At 39.7% G+C, this 13,090-nt stretch overlaps 1 pseudogene; it reads left to right on the plus strand.

Moving 5' to 3' along the window:
* The first annotated feature begins 8,842 nt into the window (after positions 1 to 8,842).
* On the plus strand, positions 8,843 to 8,960 carry LOC129409308 (5S ribosomal RNA; annotated as a pseudogene).
* The last annotated feature ends 4,130 nt before the right edge of the window (positions 8,961 to 13,090 follow it).

Here is a 13,090-nt window from a genome sequence, read left to right on the forward strand (position 1 = left end):
TTTGTCGAGAACAGGTGAATTGTTACATATGTAGTTCCTCTGTCTATTGCTGCACCGTAACTCTTAATTTAAGCAAAGAGACTTGTAATTCGATATATTGTGATGGTCCACGGTATTATTGTGAGAACTTTGACGATACGATATCACGATAATTCCGTTATTGTTACATCCTTAATATTCCTGAGTGCGGAAATTGAGTTTTTGAAACATTAGTATTAAGAACAGGATACAGTTTCATATCTACTTTTAAGACTTCTGCAGCATTAGTGCATTTTATAGTCATTCAAGAATCCTGAACGTTGTGCCAAGCTACAGAGTTTACAAGCCAATAAGGAAATTGTTAATGGAAAAATATGGAAAACCAAATGCCAAGAATGTCAAATTTATGTCTCACTTCTCTTTTCCCAGAAATATTGATGAAAAGAGAAGTTTTTGCATCACTGTAACGTAAAATAAGTATGTCTAATGTGAAGTAAGTATGTCTGATTCGTTTTAGAAACCAACCAAGACGCTGCACTGAGCTCATAAGAGAATTCCGTTTTAAAACTTCAATCTTCAAATCCTTAACCAAGATCTTAATGTTGCAATTTTGGATATTTCTAAAAGACAGCAAAAATATCTTCTAATGATCGCATTCATATCCAAAAAGCACGTTATTTTCTGTCATTATCGGCCATCGCTAAGAGACTGGTAAAATCCACGGACATGTTGGCACAATTATGAGTAATGCAATCGTAGCCTACTTTGGTGGCTGATTTTCACGGAAGAGTCCATAAATACAAGACAACCACAACTGCATCCATTAATCAACTCACCGTGACTAGTTGAATCTAAAAATTATCCGTAACCATAATTTCATAAATGTAATCTTAACCGTACAGACTCTAAAACACATACAAAAACACCTTTTATAATAAAGACAACGGCATTTTTAAACCAAAATATATAAAAACTATTTCAGATTTCTATTAATTTTACTTTTTAGTTATAAATATTCTCTCTGTATAGAAGCCCTCACCATATTTCAGCCTGTATTAGTTTGAAAAAGTATTTTAAAGGACCCGTGTTACACTATTTTCAAAGATATGTTATAATGTTTCCTCATCACAAACAGAGCTAGAGTTGTGTTTTGTTTCACTCACACATTTTTACAATTTTTTTTATTCTGCATATTTAGGCTGAGTTCCTTTCTCAACAGAAAACACTCTGTTCCACCTTGTGATGTCATGAGATAGTACAGGAAGTGCTCCACTGGGATTTTACTTCATACTTTACATTTACTTTACTTCATACACCTTCACTTGAATCATTTGGATGATTTCAGACCTGGAATTGCTAAACTCTATAGAACAAAAGATAAACAGTAGGTAGCTGTTCACTTGAAAACTACTTGATGACATCACAAGGTGGAACTGAGCATTTCGAGCTTTGGAGATGGAAACCAGGATTGTCAAACTCAAATTCACAGAGGGCTAAAATTAAAAACTGTGACTAAGTTGTGGGCAAAACTAAATATTTACTGAAAAATTCCAACAGCATCTGCATGTTTTTCTCTTCCTTACAGATATGTAAAGTTAAACCTTTTCTTATTAAAATAAATGTTTAATAATAGTTTTGCTTAAACATTGAATCCAGAACAAGCAAAATATGAAATAATAACAAAATCTGTAGCAGGAAGTCCAGCTCTAATATATATTTGATATGATCTCACGGGCCAAATATAATTATATCGCAGGCCAAATTTAGCCCCTGGACCAGAGTTTGACATATTTGATGTAGACAGACTAATAATAAAGGGTTACTCGAAGCTGTGAATGAGACAAAACACAACTCTTGAGTATGTTTTTGACGAGGTAACATGGCTTAAAGCTCCCAAGAGTCAAATTTGTGTAATACAGGACCTTTAAAAATGTACAATAGAAATAACTGTTTGACTGACCGACCGAGCAAAAAATGAATCACTGACTAGTTAAGTACTAAAATGATCCTAACTTGCAACTGCACACACAACAACACAAGTACATCCCGTTTGTTTTTATGAGTCACACATCACTTAAATCGACGTATTCTATCGTCTTGCACAACTGTTCGAGGCGGCGGAACCCGAGCAGCCGACGTAACGAGCGTCATTGAGGCTTTTTTTACCAGCGCGCTGCCATAAAAATATGATGCTGCCAATAACCTTGACTTGTTTCTCGACATCTCCTCCTTCTTGTAACTCCGAGAAGTGACACGCCGATTGCAGTGCACCACCACCGCTGCCACCACCGCCGCCACCGTAGTTCAATGTTTACATCCACTCCCCGAGCGCATAGCCAACACCACCGTCCCCACCTTGCGACCCCACAAAAACGAGACATTTTGAAGACAGAGAGAGAGAGAGAGAGAGAGGAGAAAGAGATAGATAGACACAGAGAGAGAGAGAGAGCGGACTTGTTTCATGCATGCTCTGCGTGTGCACATCTCCAAGGTATAGCCCGGGCTCCGTATCTCCGCTCATTAGCGCTATACTGTGTGCAGCGCGCGAGACGATTTTATCAATGGCTTAATTAATCATCAAAACCTCAGCTTGTGTCTTCCTCTCCAACCTTTGGGCACGTCTCCTTTTCTCTCTCTCTCTCTTTCTTTCTGCTTCCCTCTTTCCAAAAAAAAAAAACAAAACCCAAAAAAACCCCGATCTTTATTTTTCTCCACTGCAACGCGACTGTCCTTTAACTTCAACTTCGTACCCCGGCAAACCACGCACGCAACCGACCAGCACCCGAGCAGACAAGACACACACAAAAAAAGTCCCCCCAAAAGCCAATGTCACGAATACTGAGACGCGGCTACAAAAGGACGAGTGTTCCACAGCCTGGCGGAGTTCAACACATGATCACCCTTTCTCTTGCCCGATAAGTCGCTCAGATTAGCGCACACAAGCTGCCAACTATAATTAAGCCTCGGTATCGAACTGTTCCCCCTGTTCAAATTGACATTCTGGGGCAGTACGCGCGGGCAGGAGGGCGAGAAAGGATGCGAGAAGGAGACGGAATGGGGGAAAGGAGAAGGGACTTACCGGGTGTTGGTGCTCAAAGCCGGGAACATAAGCAACAAACAAATCGCCTGGATGAATTTCATAGCTGCCCTCCCCCGTATCCCGTCGTATCCTTCCAATGTCCCCGCTGTAAGGTGCTCCGAATCCCCCAGTGCGTATCCCCTCGTGCGTCGCGTCCAACCGCTCCGTACGCTCGCTCCGCTCTGGTCTGGCCGCCCGGTTCACTTCGGCTCTCACACGAACGCTAAAGCACACACACGCGAGGTAGACAGATGCAGAGAGCGGAGGAGAGGAAGAGAGAGAGAGAGAGAGAGAGGAGGAGGAGGGAGAGAAGGAGGAGGAGGAGGAGGAGGCGGAGGATAGCGGGTTTTAAATAACACCGGGACACCCAGCCACGCGTTCTCGAGCGGAACGGAGCGGAGACGGAGGAGAGGAGCGGTGTGCGAGGAAGGGGGTGATGTCAGCGGGGAGAGCGCGTGTTCGGAGGGGGTTTCGTGTGGTCAGGTGTCGCTCAAACGCGGCTCGGCTCTGCGTGCTTTTTTCGATGGGCGCTGTATTTACGCGCGCAAGTGTCCACTGCGGAGGAAAGTTCACGGCAAGACTTGACAATGTTTGAGATGTTTGAAATTGTGAGTGAGAAGCAGTGGCAGTGTTGGAAATGTGTACTCAAGTAAAAGTACAGTTACATGGCTAATAATGTATCAAAACTGTACATAAGTCAAAGTAAAAAGTAAGCATGAAAATACTACTCAGGGTACTAGTTACAAACACAATTTTAGTTGCATTTTGGTCATTTGGTTTGGGTTGTGTTGGATAAAGATGCAAAAACTTAAAAAAAAAATCTATCTGAACGTTTTTCGATGACGATGACACTATAGAAAGCACTGTATTTACGCGTACAAGTGTCAACTGCGGAGGATGCAGTGTGGGGAAAGTTCAGGGCAAGACTTGATGTTTGAGATGTTTGAAATGTGTACTCAAGTAAAAGTACAGTTACATGGCTAATATGTATCAAAACTGTACGTAAGTCAAATTAGAAAGTAAGCATGAAAATACTACTCAGGGTATTAGTTAGAAAATACAATTTTAGTTGTCATTTTGGTCATTTGGTTTGGGTTGTTTTGGATAAAGATGCAAAAATAAGCTTTGCCCAAAGTATCAGATAGTTATCAATACTAATGACATATACACTTTTGAAGAAGTATCAATACTTAAAAAAAAAAAAAAAAAGATCTATCTGAACGGTTTTAGGATGTAAGTAAAGTAAAAAGTAAGCATGGAAATACTACTCAGGGTATTTGTTACATACTTTTAAATACAATTTTAGTTGCATAGTTTCCCAGGTGTGTGAGAGTCAAAAAGCCCCCTCGTTCCGGTTTATAGTCCCGTGGGCACATTTCCTATTTCCTAACATAAATTGTCGGAAGACCAAACGAACCTCATTGGTGCACTGAAGCTATATTATCTGACTGTCATTAGGGATAGACAAAATGTTTAAAGTCATTTTGGTCTGGGTTTGGGTTGTTTTGGATAAAGATGCAAAAAAAGCTTTGCCCAAAGGATAAAAAATCAGATACTAATCAATACTAACTACATATGCTCTTTTGAACAAGTATCAATACTTAAAAAAAGATCTATCTGAACGGTTTTAGGATGATCACGATGACACTATAGAAAGCACTGTATTTACGTGCACAAGTGTCCACTGCGGAGGACGCGGTGCGGGGAAAGTTCACGGCAAGACTTGACAATCTTGGAGATGTTTAAAATTGTGAGTCAAAAGCAGTGGCAGTGTTGGAAATGTGTACTCAAGTAAAAGTACAGTTACATGAGTAATAAGGTATCAAAATTGTACATAAGTCAAAGTAAAAAGTAAGCATGAAAATACTACTTGGAGTACTAGTTACATACTTTTAAACACAATTTTAGTTGCATTTTGGTCATTTGGTTTGGGTTGTGTTGGATAAAGATGCAAAAAAAGTTTTGAAGAAGTAAAGATTTATCTGAACGGTTGTAGGATGATCACGATGACACTGTAGAAAACACTGTATTTACGTGCACAAGTGTCCACTGCGGAGGATGCGGTGCGGGGAAAGTTCACGGCAATTGTTTGAAATTGTGAGTGAGAAGCAGTGGCAGTGTTGGAAATGTGTACTCAAGTAAAAGTGCAGTTACACAGCTAATAAAGTATCAAAACTGTACATAAGTCAAAGTAAAAAGTAAGCATGAAAATACTACTCAGGGTACTAGTTACATACTTTTTGACACAATTTTAGTTGCATTTTAGCTTATTTTCATACTGAAATGAATCACCGTATCACTGCATCGCGAACAATTTGCATACAGACACGTTGTTTCTGTGTATGCAATCCTATCCTCACAGTAACGCGAAATCATCTGAAACACACACACAACGTCATTGACTAGGCTGGCATCACGTCGTCTCGAGGTCATGTGGGCAGTAAACATAAGGAAGTGGAGCACTGTATCTGAAGTTGCAACAGCCAATTTCAAGTCTTTTCTACTAGCAAGTAGTTCTATTTCCGCTGTTTCCCGTTTGCCTCTGGTTTGTTCAAACTGTTTTCCGCAATAGTGTCACATGTCCGATGTCACGAACCCAGCGAATCGGAAAGGCACAAGTCACAGTGACCTGGTCCAATAAACATGCCACTAGAGCTCCTACGTCAGCGTATCAACGTTGTCCAGTTGTCCAGGCATCCACACAGTGCCGGATCAGATCCGTACTCAGATGAATTCATGAAAGCTGGAGGCACCAGATCGTTCCGTATCTGCCATTTTCCATCAGATTAGTTTGGACTAACACTGCATCCGCAACGAAAACAACTCAAATATACACTAGGGTGGACGGGGCCTTAGATTATACTTCTATTCAAAACTGTATCAATCAAAAAAGTACAAAAACAGAGCACAATTTGCATTTTCTCAAAGCAGATGATGCACTGATGTTATTATAAATGAGCAGAGACATGGTGAAGATGATTAGGTCTTCTATCATTTAAAAAAGGCAATTATGGTACAAGTACATGTTTTAAAATCTACAAGTACAAGTACAACACGTACAATCACTTAATTACAGTAACATAAGTATTTTTAATTAGTTTTAATTTAAGTTTTAATTACTTTCCAGCCCTGCCCAGTTATGCATAATCTGAATTCTGTGTTTATCAATATTTAATTTTAGAAAGCATCAAAAAGGCATCAAAAAGTGTTGATAGTGAGGGTGTCATTTTGTGATTACAGAGCAAGATTACAAATATGACAATGTCTAATTTTAGAAACCAACAAAACTGCAAAATGAGCTGATGAGAAATTACAAAAAAATCTTAAAGGTGCACTGTAGCTTTCATCACCTGCTTGTTTCTATGTTTATGTCACTGCTCTGCCTGGAATGTTCCATAGCATGACTTTAAACAGCTCTACCTTACATTTAGTCAGTTACAGGTGGTTTTAAAGCTCATAATACCTAGAAACCAATAACTTTTCCACAGATCGGACCTGTAATTTGGTCTGGTTTGGTCTCCACAAAGATAGAAAGAACAATTTAATGCCATACTGTGAAACATTCACATCTCCATGAAGAAAAGCATTTGGAGGAAACCAAGAAAGTTACACAATTTGCCTTTAACCAACACATTTTAGTGCATTTCTACTGGGCATGGTGCAGGAAAACTTCAAGAGGTGGTATTATGCAAAATATACCTTTTGGGCTTTCTACCATATTATAACGTTCCCTCATCAAAAACATGACAAGTGGTTTTAGATGTCATCCAGGCATGTTTGAGTAATCTAGCAATCTCTCCCTCACTATTCAAACCCTCATCTTGGCAGTACGAGCCCACGCCTCTTGTACACGCTCAGCCCATAAGCTCATGTTACCAGGAAGCTTTCATATTCATGTCTCAGCACGGACGTTTTTATAAATATACCGTATTTTCCGCACTATTAGACGCGCTCTTAAGCCTCTAACCCCATCAAAAAATGACCACGCACCCCACAATCTAGAGCGCCGTATACACGAATCCACTCGGGCGTCCCAGCACGACTTCAGTAAACTACCGAACCGCACCACCCACAGCGCACGCAAACACACACGGAGCAGACAGCGACCGCGCCATGAAAAACACCCGCAGACACACTCATCACTCGACACCGACGAGGAACGGAACGGAGAAATGAACCGAAAAAACAAGTACGATGTGTCACTCTGAGCCACAACTGAACAACTGAGTCACTGCGAACACGCCAACAATCCGTTGGTCCCAGACAGCACCCTCCCTACACGCCACAACTGAACAAAGCCCAGAGTCACCGTGAACGCGCCAAACAACGTCCGACTGACCCATCCAACTGTTGTGTTTAAAGTCCGGTGCAGTTTATTTGTGAAAAAAGTTTGAAAATAGACCATTTAATGACAGTGTGTCTTATAATCTAGAGCGCCTAATAGCCCGGAAAATACGGTACATGAACAGGACACTAAACAGTACACTACAACTTCACAAACCTAATGCGATGTAGAAGTTTCATAAGCAGAATACTAAAAGAAAATGTAGTCTTACTAAAAGAAAGGGTCTTAACAGCCTTATGATTATTGGTGGACAAGTGGAAGGTTTCTTCTTAATACTCGTTTTCAGAAAGGACAATTTGAAAGAGGGGGTACGCTGATTGTGTTGGGATTGCAATCTGAAGGGGAAGTGACTTAGTTCGGTGAGTACGGGAAGGAGGGGGAGGGACACAGAAAGTCAAAAAACAAAATAAACCGACCGAGCCTAGCTTATTACCCTCTCTTTAAGGACACAAATGGTTAGGACTGAATATAATGATGAATGGGGTGTTGCGGGCCAATAAGGCAGCTTTTGCGACCCATTTCCAATAATAGGCTTTTTGTTTAAATTTAGCAAATGAGAGTATTGATTTTCTAAAGGTTTACGTTACTCCTGGGAAAATGTGTCCTCTGCTTTTGACCTGCATCTCAGTGCCACTTGTAAACCTGGCAAGAACAGCGAGTCACTACAACAGATGAGCATAATATAGGCCTAGTAGTACTTTCCCCTGAACATCTAATACCATTTTGTTGTACAACTTGTGTGCTGGCTATAGTGAACAAAGAACTCCATACACGTTAACAGAGTGGAAACAACAAAACTTACTTTTGGCAAACTAAAAACACAATATATATAATTTATTATAAAGCATAATGTGAGCTAGCTCAAATTCACAGCACCTATTTTCCTACATATATTATCGCTGCATACCCGGAGAAAGTGCGAGAGGACGTTGCTGCACGGTACAGGCTCCTCTCATCCGGACAAAGACTGTTGTGCTGTCAGGATGACCTTTTTTGTCTTCTCCAGTACTGTACTGTACTGTACTCTCCTCTGTCCTGTTCAGCAGCAGGGCTCCACAGGGGACTGTACTGTCCTCTGTCCTGTTTACCCTGTACACGTCAGACTTAAGCTTGTTTCATCACAATCCTCATCACATTGCACTGATTTGGATATACCCAATAAAATGAAAAGAAAAATGTTTTGGCATAAAGTTGTAAATGAGAAATGCAATAGATAATCTCCTTATACATGAGTATGCAAGGCTACACAGTGCACTTCACTTTTTTTTAGTTACGCAAATGAGCTTGAGCTAAAAAAAAAAAAAAAAAAAAAAAGCATGATCACAACCAAAAAAATGCAGTTTTTACCTTTGTATTCCCATTAAACTAGATCAAAAAGTACACTGAATATGTTCTGAATTGACTGATAAATGCAGTAAATGAATCAGTTCAGACAAAAAATGTGTGGCCATATCGGCTCGTCAAAGCCTGATCCCATCAGATCTCAGAAGCTCAGCAGGGCTGGGCCTGGGTAGGACTTGGATGGGAGACCTCTGGGAATTCCAGGTGCCACAGGGGGGCAAAAACTGTCATTGTGTCCTTAGGCAAGACACTTCACCCACATTGCCTAGTATGAAAGTGGTGTGAGCGTGAGTGATGGTGGTGGTCTGAGGGGCCGATGGTGCAGATTGGCAGCCTCGCTTCTGTCAGTCTGCCCCAGGACAGCTGTGGCTACAGTAGTAGCTTACCACCACTGAGTGTGGAGTGAATGAATAATGAGCTGTAAAGTGCTTTGGGTATCTTGAAAGGCGCTATATAAATGCAATGATTAATTAAAACTAATTTTAAAAAATACATTAGAAGACATTATCCAGAATCAATATTGCTCTGAAAATTCACATTTCCACTTCTCCTCGTACATGCCCACTTGCTTTGTTGTCTAATTTCTTTTTTTATTTGTTTTATCTTCAATATAGATACACACAAGATTTGGCAGATATACATTTCAACACAAATAAGGAAAGAAAAAGATAATAGTGTCAGCGTGGTCCAACAGAGCAGCACTTAGTTGTGATGATATTCCCGGCAGGTGGAAGTCAGCTCAGTGGTTAGAACCTCCAGTCACTTTAGATCAATACTGTGATTTAAAAAGACTGTAATATAATATATAAAATTATGATCAGCGGGTGTCAGAGATTATAACTATACAGCAGACAAAAACACAGCATGTCTTCTGCGAGCCTATTGTAATTATACTGGAATAGCACATATAGTTGCAGATGTGCGTCACAGCCTTTATGGATGTACAAGGCCAGACTGAGATTTACACAAATGCCATTTCATTAGTGGCTCATAATCTTGATCGTATTACTGGCAGGTTGTTTCGTCACTGGCCTCATCACATTTAAAATGCAAAGGTATTACAGTATTGGCCTTTATACATCAGCGGGTCCCACAGAACTGCACTGATTTGGATATAGCCCATAAAATGTTGTTTTACTCAGCAAAAATGTTTTGGCACAAAGTTGGACTAACTGAAAAAGTCCTTACACATAAGAATGGTCCAAACGCTGTACAGTGCACTCCACTTGTATCAGCCTAGACAAAAATAAAACAGTAATAATTATCCTTATGGGTTTAAAATTCAGCCAGTTTAATTAAAAGAAATTAACCAAAAAACAACACATGCACGAAACACATTCTGTTTTTATTTTAACTTTATTCAAAAGACCTGCACCTGTCAAAAACAGGATTTTGAAAAAGTACACTGAAAATGTTCGGAATTAGCCCGTAGCACTTTAGAGTGGTTCAGACAAATACTTGAAGCTGATTGGGTGAAACATCATAACAGCAAAACAAGCCAAGAAATCAAACTTTTGTGAAAAGTTGAGAGAAAATCACAGACATCTTTCCCACCCACAAACACACAAACCCTCTGCAAATGTTCCTGCACGGACAATAAACCTTACCTTTACCTTAACCTTAGTGTTTCTGCTCAGATTCAGTAGCAGCATATGTGCATCTGTCGGCGTCGCCATATTTGTTTTGGTTTGTTTGACCTCTTCACCTTTGACTTCCACCAAAACCGTGCTGCCTGAGGTGACCACATGTCCTTGTTTTGGTTGCTTTGCCCTCCACAACCTTTTATAACTCTATCCCTCTCTTTTACATCTCTATCTCTCACTTTCCGAAACTGGCTTGCAGGGTTGTAATATGCACTATTTAATATTACAATATCTCAGTTTTACAACTAAAACTAAAAATCATACACCGTTATAGTGCAGATATTTTCTATGAACTTAAAGGTGCATTATGTGACTTTTCTGGTGGAGGGTCCGTCACATGTTTTTCTCCATGGTCCAGAGTCATTGCTTTGTCTGGAATGTTTTACAGTATGGTATTAAACATTTCTAACGTTGTGAAGGCCAAACAAGACCAAGTCACAGGTCAGATCTGTGGAGAGTAGGCACAACCAAATGCATTGTTTTTCAGGGAATAAAGCATTTTCACAACAATCCAAATCAATCAAATCCAACTTTATTTGTATAACACGTTAACATGTTTTACCAACACAAAGTCTCCAAAGTGCTGCACAGACTAGGCACATTAAAAATTAACACATTCAACAAAATAAAGCATAAAATGTATATGCAAGTCAAAAAAAAAAAATAATAATAATAAAATAATTAAAAAAAAATAAAAAAATAAAAAAATAAAATAATAATAATAATAATTAGCAAACAGAAAAATAGTAAATAAAATTAATTAAAAAAAAAAAAAAAACTGTCAGAGGACCACACAATTCTCACACCATGTTTAGAATTTATTTGAAAATATTTTTTGGGGTCTGTTTGACCCGCCCCAAGAGAGCGGGAAGGAAATAAAAAATTCTTCGGGTCAATGTGACCCCGAGGAGAGTGTGAGGGTTTTAAACAAGACTTCGACTGAACGGGCGTCTTAATGTGAGGTTTGGAGAGTGTGCCAAAGTTTGGGACCAACCACAGAAAAGGCCTGGTTTTGAGTATCATTTTTGGAAGGACAAGTTGGAGATGTATGGAATAATGAGATCTGAAATGTACCAGTCCATGAAGTGCCACCAACCATGAAGTACACCCAACCAAAAAGTAGTTTGGGGGTCTAAAGTTGCACATGATGCAACTTTAACAAGGGGACATTTCACTTCTCTGGGGTATTAATTATTAACACATATTTAGATCATCATGTATTGTTGTTATCATTGATCAAGATTTTAAGTTTGACAAGTAGATAAATGCAGTTTTTATCACCTGCGACTTTTATCCAGACTCAAATCTACACATCTCGACTACTGTAATGCACTGTACACTGGCATCGGCCAAGCAATCCTGTCACGCGTACAGTGAGTCCAAAATTCTGCAGTACGTCTTTTAACTGGCACACATCGTAGAAAACACATTACACATATTTTATCCTCATTGCACTGGCTCCCCGTTCATTTTGGAGTTGATTTTAAAATTGTATTGTTTGTTTTTAAAGCACTTCATGGACTGGTACATTTCAGAACTCATTGTTCCTACACTCCTTCACTCCAGCTCCAACTCGTCGTTCCAAAAACAATATTCAAAAGCTGGGGCGACTGGGCCTTTTCTGTTGTTGGCCCCAAACTTTGAAAACACTCTCCCCCCTCACAGTAAGACAGCCATTTCAGTCGATTCTTTTAAGTCTAAAACACACACTTTTACTCACTTGGTTTTTATTATTGATTTTATTTGCTATTTATGTTTTTTATTGACTTGCAGATTTATTTATTTTCTGCTTTATTTTGTTTAATATGTTAATTTATATTGTGCCTACTCTGTACAGCACTGTGGAGACTCTGTGTTGGTAAAATGTGCTATACTTGGCTTGGCTTGTTGTGAAAATGCTTTATTCACGGAAAAAAAACAATGCACTAATTAGTTTCAGTTTGACACTATGAAATGAAGTTATGCCCCCTTCACAGCGCTATCACAACACAATCAGCGAACATCCTGCTACTACTGCACATCCCATCAGGTTTGTGAAGTTGTAGAGTGTTATTTTGTATCCTGCTCTTGAGTATTGGCTGAGCTGGAGCTTGGATTACATCGACTTGTGGGCTGAGCCTTGCACAGACTTGTACTGCTAACTGTAAAGAGGGTTCGAATAGTGTCCGGGTGAGATTGTAAGATTCTTCTAACATGGATACAAGGATTAGCAAAAAGCTCCCAAGTCAAAAGTCCCAAGTTTGTCCCTCCACGTCCCAATACAGCCCAAGAAACTGTCTCTGCGTTTCAGTTCTTTGAGAGAAGGAGGGGGATTCAGTGATTGGTTTGTTGTCTCAAAGCAGCATTGTGAGAACTTTGAGATGAGAACAGCTCGTGAAAGGACCTGCGTCTCTCTTGCACAAATGGGTCTCCAAACCTGCAGCCCAGAGCACAAGGTTAAGATTATGGTACACTTTATTGTCCTAGTAGGAAAATGGGTTGTCTGCATTTGACTCATCCTCCATTGTTTCTTTGGCAACCTGTTAAGTGTCGTTTTAGAACTGCTATTTGCTGTATTTTAATTAAATAATAATCCCTCCTCAGTGTGATGTCACAGAGATAAAGGGGCAGTCAGTTGAGTGTGTGGATTCATATAAATATCTTGGATCACTCATTGATTCAAAATTGAGTTTTGACGATAATTGTTCTGCTGTGTGTAAAAGA

The sequence above is a fragment of the Boleophthalmus pectinirostris genome, unplaced genomic scaffold, assembly GCF_026225935.1.
Source record: "Boleophthalmus pectinirostris isolate CB_2022bp ecotype Guang Dong unplaced genomic scaffold, ASM2622593v1 HiC_scaffold_19, whole genome shotgun sequence".
Classification (NCBI taxonomy): Eukaryota; Metazoa; Chordata; class Actinopteri; order Gobiiformes; family Gobiidae; genus Boleophthalmus; species Boleophthalmus pectinirostris.